We start from the raw sequence: 16062 nt of genomic DNA on the forward strand, positions 1-16062 counted from the left end.
TTCTTCAAAGTCATAGATGCTACTTTCCAAGGGGGACATTGATATTATTGCTTTTTTGGCATAAATTACATAGCTGCTAAGCAAAACCATAATTTTTTCTCTTAAAATAAATAAATAAATAATTATAATAAAATAGGAATTCATTTTTAAAGTTTCACTTTCATTTATGTTGTATATTAGAAGGAAGATCAGAAAATGCATAGACATGGTTTCCTTATAGTTTCTTATGTTCTCATCATTGACTGCTAATGATACAGATAAGGAAGGTGCAGCAGAGGAACATCCTTACTTAATATTGGTGAGACAAACACTCTCTTGTATCCTACTTGTCACATTAGCAGGCAGACTTATGCAGAAGAATTCCCATTCCCCAAACTTTGTTGAACATCCCTATTCTATCACTTGTCTGTCTGTTTTTGTCTTGCTTGTCCATGTGGAGGGCACACTGCACCCATCTGGCGGCTGTAAAGCACAGATTTCTGCAGCATGCTTTCCAACACCATAAACACAGTGAATCATAGTATTCTAACAATGTAAGGTTTAGCAATAGCAATGTAGAGTTCTGATGGATACAACTACCTGTGGATTCCTCACCTAATGAATACTCCCATGGCGCCAGCATTCAACGGAAATCTTCTTCCTAGCTTCTGCACGTCGACGAGGACGTCACATTTGCCCACGCGACGCCGTCTGACGTCACACCGGCAATAAGAGGTCCTCGCCGACGTCAGTTCCCTTTTTTCCGTGCATTCGAAACGGTTATCTTCGAGGGAGCTACTGTTGCTTTCGAAGTTAGTGTGTTTTTCTGCTGCGTGTTTTTTCTCTGAGGTTACTATGTCTCCGAGGAAGTCTGGTTTCAAGCCCAGTCGGGAGTGTGGGGGCAAGATGTCTGTTACTGACCCACATTCGGACTGCTTATGGTGCTTAAGCTCCGACCACGACGTCGCAACATGTGATTGATGTCAACACATGAATCCGAAAGCCCTAAAAGAGCAAGAAGCCAAACTCTTCATGGCGAAGTCAAAGAGGAAGGAGAAGAAACATCATAGGAAGTCCTCCTCGCCGAAGTCTCATCGGAGTCATCGAGACTCCCGGTGCCGTAGGGATTCACGGCGCCATTTGAGTGAGGAGAAGTCTCGATCGAGGTTGCCTTCGGCTCGGCGTCGAAAGACTTGGGAGGTCAGTCCCACAGTCACTCCACATCCATCGACGCCGTTGCCTTCTCCGGCTTCGCCGACTTCGCCTGGGCAGACATCTTCAGTGGTTGAAGTGACGCAGCCTCAGGTGTTCTCTCCGGCGTCGCAGACGTCGAGGCTGGCGTTGGGGTCGCCTTCGATCCAGGCACCCCAGTATCCGGCTTTTCCTGCCCCTGGAGCCGATAATACCGCATTTTTGAATGCAATGTTTACCATCTTCCAGCAGATGGCTCCAGGCGGTGCTCCGACTGGTCCTTCGGGGCCGTTGGCTTTCACCTTGGGTGCTCCGGTGCCGCTACGGCCAGCACCCTTCATGCCCTTTCTCCCCTTGGGGAATGTGGGCTCGGCGCCGGTGTCGGCTCCGGTGGCTCCAGAGGTTTCGGCCCCGGAGGTTTCCATCCCGTCGACTTCGGGGTTTCCATCCCGTCGACTTCGGGGTTTCGGCCAGTGACCCCGATAGGACCATCTGAGACGGCTCCTAGCTCGGCGTCGAAGCTTCCTGTGGCGCCGGACATGGCGTCGGATGGATCCGGCCATCGGCGTTGTTCCTCGACTTCAGCGGATGCCATGTCGACGCCACGTATTGAAGAGAGACTACATTCTAGGAGACGTGCTCTCCGTCTCTTGGAGGAACAGGAATACCAACGGGTCTTGGAGGAAGGAGAAACTGAGGATTCTGGCGAGGGTCTTCATAGACTGGCTACAGCTAGTGGCCTGGATACTTCCCCTGAGTGGGACTTGTCATCTCCAGGGGAGTATACTGAGGAGGCAGCCACTTTTCATGCTGTAGTAAGAAAGGCAGCTAACTTCCTCGAACTGCCTTTGCCAGTAGCGGAGGTGAAACAGAATTTATTAACTGAGGTCCTACATCCGGCCTCTACTGCGGCAGAGCCTCTTTTACCATTTAACAAGGCTTTGCTTGATCTGGTATTGGAGGTTTGGAAGAAGCTGGTATCTTCCTCGGCTGTTAATAGGGCTGTGGCCAGGAGGTATCGGGCTGCACCATCTGACCCTGGCTTTCTGTCCAGACACCCTACGCCGGAGAGCGTGGTGGTCCAGTCTTCCTGTTCTGCTAGATCTGCGCCTGGATCTTTTCCGACAGTGCCGGGGGACAGAGACTCCAAAAAGTTGGACTCACAATCGAAGAAAATATTCTCGTCCTGTAGCATGGCGTTGAAGTCCACCAACGCTACATGTATCTTGGGGAGGTATATCTATGCTCTTATGGGCGAAATAACATCATCGCATACGGAGCTTCCTCAAGGACTCTTGAATATCGTGTCGGATGCTCAGGCTGCTGCAACCCAGGTTATCCAATCTGGGTTGGATACAACTGACTCAGTGGCTAGAGCGATGGGCACGGCGGTGGTTGCGAGGAGACAGGCTTGGCTTCGCAACTCAGGGTTCTCTTCGGACGTGCAGTCGACCCTGTTGGACCTCCCGTTTGATGGGGACAAACTTTTTGGGGCCAAAGCGGATTCGGCTTTGGAAAGGTTTAAAGAAAGCAGGGCCACAGCCAAGTCATTAGGACTGCAAGCTGCTTCTTCTGCCTCCTCCAGGTTTTTTAGGAGGTTTCGTGGATTTGGACGTGGCTCTTCCGCCTCTTCCTTTCGGGGGAGATTCTAACAACCTGCCTCTTCTCTCACCTTTAGATCAATTAGAGGGAGGGGTAGGGTCCGCACCAGGGGAGCCTCCCAGCAGCACTCTGCCTCTTCCTCGTCCTCTGGAGGGGTGCAGCAGGGGAAGCAGCCTTAGGCTTCCACCAATTCCCACTCACTCCTCTCCTGTAGGGGGAAGGTTACTGCATTTTCTTCACAAGTGGGAAGTTATTACATCAGACTCTTGGGTTATCAGCATTGTGGGAAAAGGCTACACCCTTCCCTTTCGGAAGTTTCCGCCCCCCATCCCGCCCCGCCCATCTTATTGTTCAAAAGAACACCTCCTGTTGTTAGAACAGGAGGTTCAAGACCGCCTCTCAAAGGGCGCGGTGGAGTTGGTTCCAGAGCAGGAAAAGGGTCAAGGTTGTTACTCAAGGTACTTCCTGATCCCCAAGAAGGATGGTCGATTGCGTCCAATTCTGGACCTGAGGATTTTGAATTGGTTCCTCGAACAGGAAAAGTTCAAGATGCTGACCCTAGCTCAGGTGCTTTTGGCGTTGAACAAGAGAGATTGGATGGTGTTTGTCGACTTGCAGGATGCTTATTTTCATATCCCGATACTCAAGTCGCACAGGAAGTATCTCCGGTTTGGGGTGGGGTCGCAGCACTATCAGTTTGCGGTCCTCCCGCTCGGTCTTACTTCGGCACCTCGAGTCTTCACGAAGGTGATGTCGGTGGTTGCGGCAGAGCTCAGAAGGAAGGGGATAGCAGTATTCCCTTACTTGGACGACTGGTTGATCAAAGCCAAGTCCCCCGGAGCTTGTGTTGCATCATCTGCAGCCGACAACCCAGTTGTTGTTCGACCTGGGCTTTTCGGTGAACGTGCCCAAATCTCACCTAGAGCCCTCTCAACGCCTCCTGTTCATAGGGGCAGTACTGGATACAACATTGGATCGAGCCTTGCCTCAGCGGATTCAAGATATTCAGGAGTTGGTTCCAATGTTTCGAAGTGGAGCGGTTGTTCCAGTCTTCAAGGTCCTTCGTCTGCTCTGTCTGTTTGCCTCCTGCATACTGTTGGTCACGCATGCTCGCTGGCACATGAGGGCTCTTCAGTGGTGCCTCCGAAGGCAGTGGTCTCAACACAAAGGAGATCTCGAAGGTTCTGTCAAGATCTCCAGAGATGCTGCTACGGACTTGAAGTGGTGGATTGCGTGCAACAATGTTTCACAAGGAAGGCCGTTCACGCAGTCACCACCAGTGACCACGGTCATAACGGATGCTTCCACTCTAGGGTGGGGAGCTCATCTGGGGGATCTGGAGATCAAAGGGCTTTGGTCTCCAGAGGAACATATTTTTCATATCAATCTGTTGGAGTTGCGGGCTGTACGTCTGGCTCTCAAGGCCTTCCTCCCATCCCTTCGCGGTCAGTCGGTTCAGGTCCTGACGGACAATACTACCGCGATGTGGTATATAAACAAGCAGGGAGGAGTAGAGTCGTACCTTCTCTGCAGAGAAGCTCTTCGACTATGGTCCTGGGCAAAGGACCATCAGATTTGCTTGGTAGCAAATCATCTGGCCGGAGTCTTGAATGTACATGCGGACGGTCTCAGTCGCCATTTTTTGGCCGACCACGAGTGGCGTCTCCATCCAGATCAAGTCCGTCTAATCTTCCAGTTGTGGGGGGTTCTTCGGATAGATCTGTTTGCCACCCGGGAGAACTCGCACTGTCCGTTATTCTGCAGCCTCCAGTATCCGGTGCAGGGGGCTTTGGGGGACGCGTTTCAGAGAACCTGGTGCGACCAGTTGCTTTACGCGTTTCCCCCCATACCCTTGATTCCTCGAGTATTGAGGAAAATTCGCCAAGACCGGGCTCAAATAATCTTAAAAGCTCCGGATTGGCCAAGGAGGGTGTGGTATTCCGACCTTCTCCAACTCTCAATGTGCCCTCCGCTCCATCTCCCTCTCAGGGCAGACCTCCTCTCGCAGTCGCAGGGGCAGGTTTTACACCCCAACCTCCAAAGTCTGCACCTTCATGCCTGGAGATTGAACGGGGCAACCTGAGTTCCTTCTCTCTCCCGCCTGATGTAGTGGATGTTATCTTAGCGGCCAGGCGACACTCCACTAAAACTATCTACGCTAATAGGTGGTCTAAATTTGTGTTATGGTGTGTTACGCGCTCATTTGTCGGATGTTTTATCTTTTGCTTTGTCTTTAGCGCAGAAAGGTTGTGCAGTGGCTACTATTAAAGGTCTGCCTTGTCAGCCTTCATTTGTCTTCCAGACCAGCCATCGTTATTTAAATCTCCTATAGTACTTAGATTCTTGAAGGGCCTTATGAATAAATACCCTCCAAAACCTTTCGTTATGCCTCAATGGGATTTGTCCTTAGTCCTGACTTTCCTTATGGGGTCCCCTTTTGAGCCTATGTATTCTTGCCCATTAAGGCTCTTAGTTATTAAAACAGTTTTCCTGGTGGCCATAACATCTGCAAGGAGAGTGAGTGAGTTGCAGGCTTTATCGGTAAAACCCCCTTATACAATTTTTTATGGGGGTAAGGTGGTGTTGAGGACCAAGGCTGCTTTCCTTCCGAAGGTTGTTTCACCCTTCCATTTGGCTCAAACAATTACTCTGTCCACGTTCTATCCTCCGCCTCATCCTTCAAAGGAAGAAGAGAGACTTCATCGCTTGGACCCAAAGAGGGTGTTAAGCTTCTTCATAGACAGAACGAAGGATTTCAGGCTGGATGATCAGCTTTTCATCGGATACGTGGGCAAGAGGAGAGGAAAGGCAGTCCACAAGAGAACACTCCAGGTGGGTTGTTCTTTGCATTAAAATGTGTTACTCTTTAGCAAAGAAGGATCCTCCTGATGGTATTAGAGCCCATTCCACCAGGGCTAAGTCGGCTACTTCGGCCTTGGCTAGGGGTGTTCCTGTGGTCGACATCTGCAAGGCCGCAACTTGGTCGTCCCTTCACACTTTTGCGAAGCATTACTGCTTGGACTCTGAGGTCAGAAGGGACGGCCATTTTGCACGGTCAGTGCTGCAGGATTTCTTGGTTTGACCATACAGGCACCCACCACCGGGCGTGGTACTGCTTTGGGACTCTATTCATTAGGTGAGGAACCCACAGGTAGTTGTATCCATCAGAAGAACGAGTTGCTTACCTTCGGTAACGACTTTTCTGGTGGATACATTAGCTACCTGTGGATTCCTCACGGTCCCACCCGCCTCCCCGTGCCTTTTTGGTCTTACCAAGTAATCCTTGAGTGTGCTCCTCTTGGTTTTGAGGACTGGTGTAGATTATTTATATATGGATATTTGTATATATATATTTATTTGTGTATATACATATTTAGTGTATTTATGTATTGTTTAAAAAAAAAAAAAATTATATTAAATCTGTAGCCATCTTCTTGCAATGATGGGTAGTTTGCGATGTTATGAAATGTTGCCTTTATTTTTCATTACATGGGATTATTGTTCTCAGGCACGTAAAAAAAAGTGTTGGTACTGACGTCGGCGAGGACCTCTTATTGCCGGTATGACGTCAGACGGCGTCGCGTGGGCAAATGTGACGTCCTCGTCGACGTGCAGAAGCTAGGAAGAAGATTTCCGTCGAATGCTGGCGCCATGGGAGTATTCATTAGGTGAGGAATCCACAGGTAGCTAATGTATCCACCAGAAAAGTCGTTACCGAAGGTAAAGTAACTCGTTCTTCTAGCATGTTGAAGGTTGAGTGTTCTGTTCTGACTGATGTCACCTAGGGCGTCAGGATGGAATGGAGAGGAAACTTCTGTGAGGAGCAGAGGTTGGAGAAGTGTTGTGTTTCGGATGGCTGAGCTGTTTTTTTACCAGATACTGAATAAAGAAAGGATTTACCCAAACAACTAAATCAGAAGTATTTTATTTCACTGAGGCTCAGGGATGAACCCTCTCTTGAAGATGTTTTTGATGGTTGTGAAAAGAATTGAGCATTCCCTTAAATGCAGTTTGCGCTGCCTCGGATAGTAGCAAGAAGTTGCCTAGTACAAGGAAGAAGGAAATTAATTATTTCTCAGCAGGTAGAGAGAGATGATGTTTTAGGTGTGATAAGTCAGGGCATTATGCTAATGACAAAAGGTATCCAGCTCTAAGGGCTGTGTGTACGTTTTGCAAGAAACAAGGGCATTTCTATTCTGTGTGCAGGTTACGGAAGTCTAAGCAGAGTGTTTATATTCATACTGGTGATGATGAGAGGCTGTCCTCTTGTGATTTAGATTGTGGACAGATTGTGTTACAAGTAGGTAAAGGTAGTGATCCTTTGGATTTTATCCTGGTTGAAGGGAAAAGAACACAGGTGTTTGATTCAGGGGCAAAAATTACAATCATATCTAATGATTTCTTTAGTCGGCATCTAAAAGGCAGTGTTACACTTCTCAAACTGGACATTAAACCTATGCTTACGGTGGTGAGTTAATTAACTTACATGGATACTTTATGGGTTTGATAGAATACAAAGATCGTTTTACTTCTGGGAAGATAAATGTGTCCAAGAGGGGTGACAGTATGATAAGTTGGTGGCATCAAAGAGATCTGGGGGTTATGTTGGATCCTAATAATGAAAATCCCATTGTGTTGAAAGACGTTATTCTTGTCAGTTGTGTATCACACACATCTTCTGAAACTGATTCAGTGTTACAAGTTTTGTGTGGAGAATTTCCCAGAGTCTTTAGAAATGAATTGGGCTGTTTAAGAGGATATCAACACAACATCAAAATTGTTCTAGGTTCAGCTCCAGCTTGTAGTAAGGTTAGGGATGTTGGTGTCCTCATTAGAGAAGAAATGCTGTGTGAGTTGAACAGACTCAAGGATCAAGGCATCATTGAGGAGGTGGAGAGTACTGCTTGTTTGGCCCCTGTGGTTGCAGCCAGGAAATCCAATGGTTCGCTTATATTATGTGTTGACCTCAGGCAATTAAACAGATGTGTTGTGGTGGATAGGTACCCATTACCCAACATTGCTCAATTGCTCATGATGATTGGTGATGCAGACGTTTTCAGTACTATTGATCTTGCCTCAGCGTATCATCAGATTCAACTTGATAAAGATTCTATGGATCATACTGCTTTCATAACACCTTTTGGTACGTTCAGGTATACCAGACTTCCTTTTAGATTAATCTCGGCTGTGTCTGTTTTTCAGAGGGTCATGGATAGAGTGCTTAAGGGGTTGGAAGGAGTTTGTGTATGTCAGGACGATATGCTAGTGTATGGTAAAGATCACGTCGAGCATGATGCAAGAGTCAGGCAGGTGTTAAGGAAGTTGAGTGATCACAATCTGACTGTGAAATTAGAGAAGTGCAAGTTTGGTTCAAAGACTATTGATTATTTAGGCCACACTATAACTGGTGAGGGTGTTACTCCTAAGTCTGATCTTGTGACTACCATTCAAGGGATGGTTTCTCCTACTACAAAAGAACTCATGCGTTTTTTGGGGATGTTGAATACTATCATAAATTTGTTAAAAAGAGAGAGTTTGAGGCAATCAAAGATAAGTTATCTTTAGCCACCAGTCTAAAGAATTTTGATCCAAAAAAGAGTTCTATCATTACGACTGATGCCAGTCTCAAAGGTCTGGGCGCGGTTTTGCAGCAAGGTGGGAGTGATCCACTGAACACCATTATATTTTTATCAAGACGTCTTAAGGGCTCAGAAGGCAAATATTTGGTAATTCAAGGGGAAGCACTTGCCGTGCATTGGGCCATCAAAAAGTTGAAAACACTGTTATGGGGCACTACCTTCATTGTATGAACTGATCATAAACTGTTGTGTGAGGTATTCAATAAGAAAGGGATTGACTCAATTTCATCTAGGATATCCAGGTGGGTGGTTGATCTTCAAGAGTTTAATTTTGAGGTAAAATACATCCCCCGGAGTGGAAAATGTGATTGCAGATACTTTATCTAGGTTAGTTTCTGAGAATAAAACGGATCAAATGGGTGATATTTATGATGAGAATATAGATTTTGTCTGTGAAATTAACCATGCAGTGATTTCAGAAGTCAGATGTCACCAAGAATTAGAAGGGGATTTAACACTGCAAAGAGTAATAGGACTTATCAATGATGGTTGGAGGTGCAAGTATCAGGGTGGAGATCTGTGTAAAGATTGGTGGGTCAAAGATAAGTTGGCAACCAGAGATAGTTTGCTGTTACGTTGGCACAAGATTGATATCTCCAGATAAATTAAGAAAGAATTAAGAAAGTGTAAGGAAATACCTCCTTGGCATGGTTGCCCCCTGACTTTTTGCCTTTGCTGATGCTATGTTTACAATTGAAAGTGTGCTGAGGCCTGCTAACCAGGCCCCAGCACCAGTGTTCTTTCCCTAACCTGTACTTTTGTATCCACAATTGGCAGACCCTGGCATCCAGATAAGTCCCTTGTAACTGGTACTTCTAGTACCAAGGGCCCTGATGCCAAGGAAGGTCTCTAAGGGCTGCAGCATGTCTTATGCCACCCTGGAGACCTCTCACTCAGCACAGACACACTGCTTGCCAGCTTGTGTGTGCTAGTGAGGACAAAACGAGTAAGTCGACATGGCACTCCCCTCAGGGTGCCATGCCAGCCTCTCACTGCCTATGCAGTATAGGTAAGACACCCCTCTAGCAGGCCTTACAGCCCTAAGGCAGGGTGCACTATACCATAGGTGAGGGTACCAGTGCATGAGCATGGTACCCCTACAGTGTCTAAACAAAACCTTAGACATTGTAAGTGCAGGGTAGCCATAAGAGTATATGGTCTGGGAGTCTGTCAAACACGAACTCCACAGCACCATAATGGCTACACTGAAAACTGGGAAGTTTGGTATCAAACTTCTCAGCACAATAAATGCACACTGATGCCAGTGTACATTTTATTGTAAAATACACCCCAGAGGGCACCTTAGAGGTGCCCCCTGAAACTTAACCGACTGTCTGTGTAGGCTGACTAGTTCCAGCAGCCTGCCACACTAGAGACATGTTGCTGGCCCCATGGGGAGAGTGCCTTTGTCACTCTGAGGCCAGTAACAAAGCCTGCACTGGGTGGAGATGCTAACACCTCCCCCAGGCAGGAGCTGTAACACCTGGCGGTGAGCCTCAAAGGCTCACCCCTTTGTCACAGCCCAGCAGGGCACTCCAGCTTAGTGGAGTTGCCCGCCCCCTCCGGCCACGGCCCCCACTTTTGGCGGCAAGGCTGGAGGGAACAAAGAAAGCAACAAGGAGGAGTCACTGGCCAGTCAGGACAGCCCCTAAGGTGTCCTGAGCTGAAGTGACTCTAACTTTTAGACATCCTCCATCTTGCAGATGGAGGATTCCCCCAATAGGGTTAGGATTGTGACCCCCTCCCCTTGGGAGGAGGCACAAAGAGGGTGTACCCACCCTCAGGGCTAGTAGCCATTGGCTACTAACCCCCCAGACCTAAACACGCCCTTAAATTTAGTATTTAAGGGCTACCCTGAACCCTAGAAAATTAGATTCCTGCAACTACAAGAAGAAGGACTGCCTAGCTGAAAACCCCTGCAGAGGAAGACCAGAAGACGACAACTGCCTTGGCTCCAGAAACTCACCGGCCTGTCTCCTGCCTTCCAAAGATCCTGCTCCAGCGACGCCTTCCAAAGGGACCAGCGACCTCGACATCCTCTGAGGACTGCCCCTGCTTCGAAAAGACAAGAAACTCCCGAGGACAGCGGACCTGCTCCAAGAAAAGCTGCAACTTTGTTTCCAGCAGCTTTAAAGAACCCTGCAAGCTCCCCGCAAGAAGCGTGAGACTTGCAACACTGCACCCGGCGACCCCGACTCGGCTGGTGGAGATCCGACACCTCAGGAGGGACCCCAGGACTACTCTGATACTGTGAGTACCAAAACCTGTCCCCCCTGAGCCCCCACAGCGCCGCCTGCAGAGGGAATCCCGAGGCTTCCCCTGACCGCGACTCTTTGAACCTAAAGTCCCGACGCCTGGGAGAGACCCTGCACCCGCAGCCCCCAGGACCTGAAGGACCGGACTTTCACTGGAGAAGTGACCCCCAGGAGTCCCTCTCCCTTGCCCAAGTGGAGGTTTCCCCGAGGAATCCCCCCCTTGCCTGCCTGCAGCGCTGAAGAGATCCCGAGATCTCTCATAGACTAACATTGCGAACCCGACGCCTGTTCCTACACTGCACCCGGCCGCCCCCGCGCTGCTGAGGGTGAAATTTCTGTGTGGACTTGTGTCCCCCCCGGTGCCCTACAAAACCCCCCTGGTCTGCCCTCCGAAGACGCGGGTACTTACCTGCAAGCAGACCGGAACCGGGGCACCCCCTTCTCTCCATTCTAGCCTATGTGTTTTGGGCACCACTTTGAACTCTGCACCTGACCGGCCCTGAGCTGCTGGTGTGGTGACTTTTGGGTTGCTCTGAACCCCCAACGGTGGGCTACCTTGGACCAAGAACTAAGCCCTGTAAGTGTCTTACTTACCTGGTTAACCTAACAAATACTTACCTCCCCTAGGAACTGTGAAAATTGCACTAAGTGTCTGTAAAGAAATGGCTCCCTGTTGCAGTTACCCCCCACTTTTTGCCTGATACTGATGCTGACTTGACTGAGAAGTGTGCTGGGACCCTGCTAACCAGGCCCCAGCACCAGTGTTCCTTCACCTAAAATGTACCATTGTATCCACAATTGGCACACCCTGGCATTCAGATAAGTCGCTTGTAACTGGTACTTCTAGTACCAAGGGCCCTGATGCCAAGGAAGGTCTCTAAGGGCTGCAGCATGTCTTATGCCACCCTAGAGACCCCTCACTCAGCACAGACACACTGCTTACAAGCCTGTGTGTGCTAGTGAGAACAAAATGAGTAAGTCGACATGGCCCTCCCCTCAGGGTGCCATGCCAGCCTCTCACTGCCTATGCAGTATAGGTAAGACACCCCTCTAGCAGGCCTTACAGCCCTAAGGCAGGGTGCACTATACCATAGGTGAGGGTACCAGTGCATGAGCACTGTGCCCCTACAGTGTCTAAACAAAACCTTAGACATTGTAAGTGCAGGGTAGCCATAAGAGTATATGGTCTGGGAGTCTGTCAAACACGAACTCCACAGCACCATAATGGCTACACTGAAAACTGGGAAGTTTGGTATCAAACTTCTCAGCACAATAAATGCACACTGATGCCAGTGTACATTTTATTGTAAAATACACCACAGAGGGCACCTTAGAGGTGCCCCCTGAAACTTAACCGACTATCTGTGTAGGCTGACTAGTTTTAGCAGCCTGCCACAAACCGAGACATGTTGCTGGCCCCATGGGGAGAGTGCCTTTGTCACTCTGAGGCCAGTAACAAAGCCTGCACTGGGTGGAGATGCTAACACCTCCCCCAGGCAGGAATTGTCACACCTGGCGGTGAGCCTCAAAGGCTCACCTCCTTTGTGCCAACCCAGCAGGACACTCCAGCTAGTGGAGTTGCCCGCCCCCTCCGGCCAGGCCCCACTTTTGGCGGCAAGGCCGGAGAAAATAATGAGAAAAACAAGGAGGAGTCACTGGCCAGTCAGGACAGCCCCTAAGGTGTCCTGAGCTGAGGTGACTCTAACTTTTAGAAATCCTCCATCTTGCAGATGGAGGATTCCCCCAATAGGGTTAGGATTGTGACTCCCTCCCCTTGGGAGGAGGCACAAAGAGGGTGTACCCACCCTCAGGGCTAGTAGCCATTGGCTACTAACCCCCCAGACCTAAACACGCCCTTAAATTTAGTATTTAAGGGCTACCCTGAACCCTAGAAAATTAGAATTCTGCAACTACAAGAAGAAGGACTGCCTAGCTGAAAAACCCCTGCAGAGGAAGACCAGAAGACGACAACTGCCTTGGCTCCAGAAACTCACCGGCCTGTCTCCTGCCTTCCAAAGATCCTGCTCCAGCGACGCCTTCCAAAGGGACCAGCGACCTCGACATCCTCTGAGGACTGCCCCTGCTTCGAAAAGACAAGAAACTCCCGAGGACAGCGGACCTGCTCCAAGAAAGGCTGCAACTTTGTTTCCAGCAGCTTTAAAAGAACCCTGCAAGCTCCCCGCAAGAAGCGTGAGACTTGCAACACTGCACCCGGCGACCCCGACTCGGCTGGTGGCGATCCAACACCTCAGGAGGGACCCCAGGACTACTCTAAGACTGTGAGTACAAAAACCTGTCCCCCCTGAGCCCCCACAGCGCCGCCTGCAGAGGGAATCCCGAGGCTTCCCCTGACCGCGACTCTTTGAACCTAAAGTCCCGACGCCTGGGAGAGACCCTGCACCCGCAGCCCCCAGGACCTGAAGGACCGGACTTTCACTGGAGGAGTGACCCCCAGGAGTCCCTCTCCCTTGCCCAAGTGGAGGTTTCCCCGAGGAACCCCCCCCTTGCCTGCCTGCAGCGCTGAAGAGATCCCTAGATCTCCCATTGACTTCCATTACAAACCCGACGCTTGTTTCTACACTGCACCCGGCCGCCCCCGCGCTGCTGAGGGTGAAATTTCTGTGTGGGCTTGTGTCCCCCCCGGTGCCCTACAAAACCCCCCTGGTCTGCCCTCCGAAGACGCGGGTACTTACCTGCAAACAGACCGGAACCGGGGCACCCCCTTCTCTCCATTCTAGCCTATGTGTTTTGGGCACCACTTTGAACTCTGCACCTGACCGGCCCTGAGCTGCTGGTGTGGTGACTTTGGGGTTGCTCTGAACCCCCAACGGTGGGCTACCTTGGACCAAGAACTAAGCCCTGTAAGTGTCTTACTTACCTGGTTAACCTAACAAATACTTACCTCCCCTAGGAACTGTGAAAATTGCACTAAGTGTCCACTTTTAAAACAGCTATTTGTGAATAACTTGAAAAGTATACATGCAATTTTGATGATTTGAAGTTCCTAAAGTACTTACCTGCAATACCTTTCGAATAAGATATTACATGTAGAATTTGAACCTGTGGTTCTTAAAATAAACTAAGAAAAGATATTTTTCTATATAAAAACCTATTGGCTGGATTTGTCTCTGAGTGTGTGTACCTCATTTATTGTCTATGTGTATGTACAACAAATGCTTAACACTACTCCTTGGATAAGCCTACTGCTCGACCACACTACCACAAAATAGAGCATTAGTATTATCTATTTTTACCACTATTTTACCTCTAAGGGGAACCCTTGGACTCTGTGCATGCTATTCCTTACTTTGAAATAGCACATACAGAGCCAACTTCCTACATTGGTGGATCAGCGGTGGGGTACAAGACTTTGCATTTGCTGGACTACTCAGCCAATACCTGATCACACGACAAATTCCAAAATTGTCATTAGAAATTGATTTTTGCAATTTGAAAAGTTTTCTTAATTCTTAAAAGACCTGCTAGGGCCTTGTGTTAGATCCTGTTTAGCATTTCTTTTAGAGTTTAAAAGTTTGTAAAAGTTTGAATTAGATTCTAGAACCAGTTGTAGATTCTTAAAAAGTATTCCAACTTTTAGAAGCAAAATGTCTAGCACAGATGTGACTGTGGTGGAACTCGACACCACACCTTACCTCCATCTTAAGATGAGGGAGCTAAGGTCACTCTGTAAAATAAAGAAAATAACAATGGGCCCCAAACCTACCAAAATACAGCTCCAGGAGCTTTTGGCAGAGTTTGAAAAGGCCAACCCCTCTGAGGGTGGCAACTCAGAGGAAGAGGATAGTGACTTGGAGGAAAATTCCCCCCTACCAATCCTATCTAGGGAGAACAGGGTCCCTCAAACCCTGACTCCAAAAATAATAGTCAGAGATGCTGGTTCCCTCACAGGAGAGACCAACACCTCTGAAATCACTGAGGATAGCCCCAGTGAAGAGGACATCCAGTTAGCCAGGATGGCCAAAAGATTGGCTTTGGAAAGACAGATCCTAGCCATAGAGAGGGAAAGAAAAGAGATGGGCCTAGGTCCCATCGATGGTGGCAGCAACTTAAATAGGGTCAGAGATTCTCCTGACATCCTAAAAATCCCCAAAGGGATTGTAACAAAATATGAAGATGGTGATGACATCACCAAATGGTTCACAGCTTTTGAGAGGGCTTGTGTAACCAGAAAAGTAAACAGATCTCACTGGGGTGCTCTCCTTTGGGAAATGTTCACTGGAAAGTGTAGGGATAGACTCCTCACACTCTCTGGAAAAGATGCAGAATCTTATGACCTCATGAAGGGTACCCTGATTGAGGGCTTTGGATTCTCCACTGAGGAGTATAGAATTAGATTCAGGGGGGCTCAAAAATCCTCGAGCCAGACCTGGGTTGATTTTGTAGACTACTCAGTAAAAACACTAGATGGTTGGTTAACTGGAAATGAAGTATGTGACTATGTTGGGCTTTATAATTTGTTTATGAAAGAACACATTTTAAGTAACTGCTTCAATGAAAAGTTGCATCAGTATCTGGTAGACCTAGGTCCAATTTCTCCCCAAGAATTGGGAAAGAAGGCAGACCACTGGGTCAAGACTAGGGTAACCAAAACTTCCACTGGGGGTGACCAAAAGAAAGGGGTTACAAAAACTCCCCAGGAGAAAGTGGGTGACACTAGAAACAAAGAAAAAGAGTCCTCTGTAGGCCCCCAAAAACCAGAACAGGTGGGTGGGCCCCAAGACACAACCCAAAACAAAGGTGGGTACCAGGGTAAGAACTGGGATGCCACTAAGGCATGGTGCCACAACTGTAAACAGTCTGGGCACCACACCAAGGACAACTCTTGTCCCAAAAACAAACCCCAGAACAAAATTCCAGGGGTAACCAGTGTAGCCATGGGAGATGACTCCTCAGATGAGGTCTTCATAGCCTTCAACTGGAAACAGGGCCCAACAGGTGAGTTGGAGATTCCAGAGGGAAGTAGACACTTCCACCACCTACTGGTGAATGGAATCCCAACCACTGCCCTGAGAGACACTTGTGCCAGTCACACTATTGTGCATGACAGGCTGGTGCTCTCAAACCAGTACATCCCAGGTGAGACTGCCAGGGTAAGAGTTAGCCTAGACAGGGTCACTAAGAGGCCTGTGGCTTTAGTGCCCATAGAAGTGGGTGGCACTCTTAGCTGGAGAAGGGTAGTAGTCAGTACAGACCTCCCCCTTGATTGTCTCCTTGGAAATGACTACCCAGAGGTTAGTCAGAGCTCAAGAGAGGAACTGGTCCAGTGCCAGTCCTCTCCCAAGGATTCTGGAAGTCCTGCCTCTGCAGTAAATGCAAGCAGGCCCCAGAAGAAGAAGAAAAGAAAACAGAGTAGGAAGGGTGGACAACCTTTAGCC

General features: G+C 48.6%; 1 protein-coding gene across 6 annotated transcripts in view; it reads left to right on the forward strand.

Moving 5' to 3' along the window:
- LOC138291300 (ankyrin repeat domain-containing protein 17-like) overlaps window positions 1-16062 on the forward strand; it is a 1121799-nt gene that overhangs the window by 436443 nt on the left and 669294 nt on the right. The window lies entirely within an intron of this gene.

Source organism: Pleurodeles waltl, chromosome 1_1, assembly GCF_031143425.1.
Source record: "Pleurodeles waltl isolate 20211129_DDA chromosome 1_1, aPleWal1.hap1.20221129, whole genome shotgun sequence".
Classification (NCBI taxonomy): domain Eukaryota; kingdom Metazoa; phylum Chordata; class Amphibia; order Caudata; family Salamandridae; genus Pleurodeles; species Pleurodeles waltl.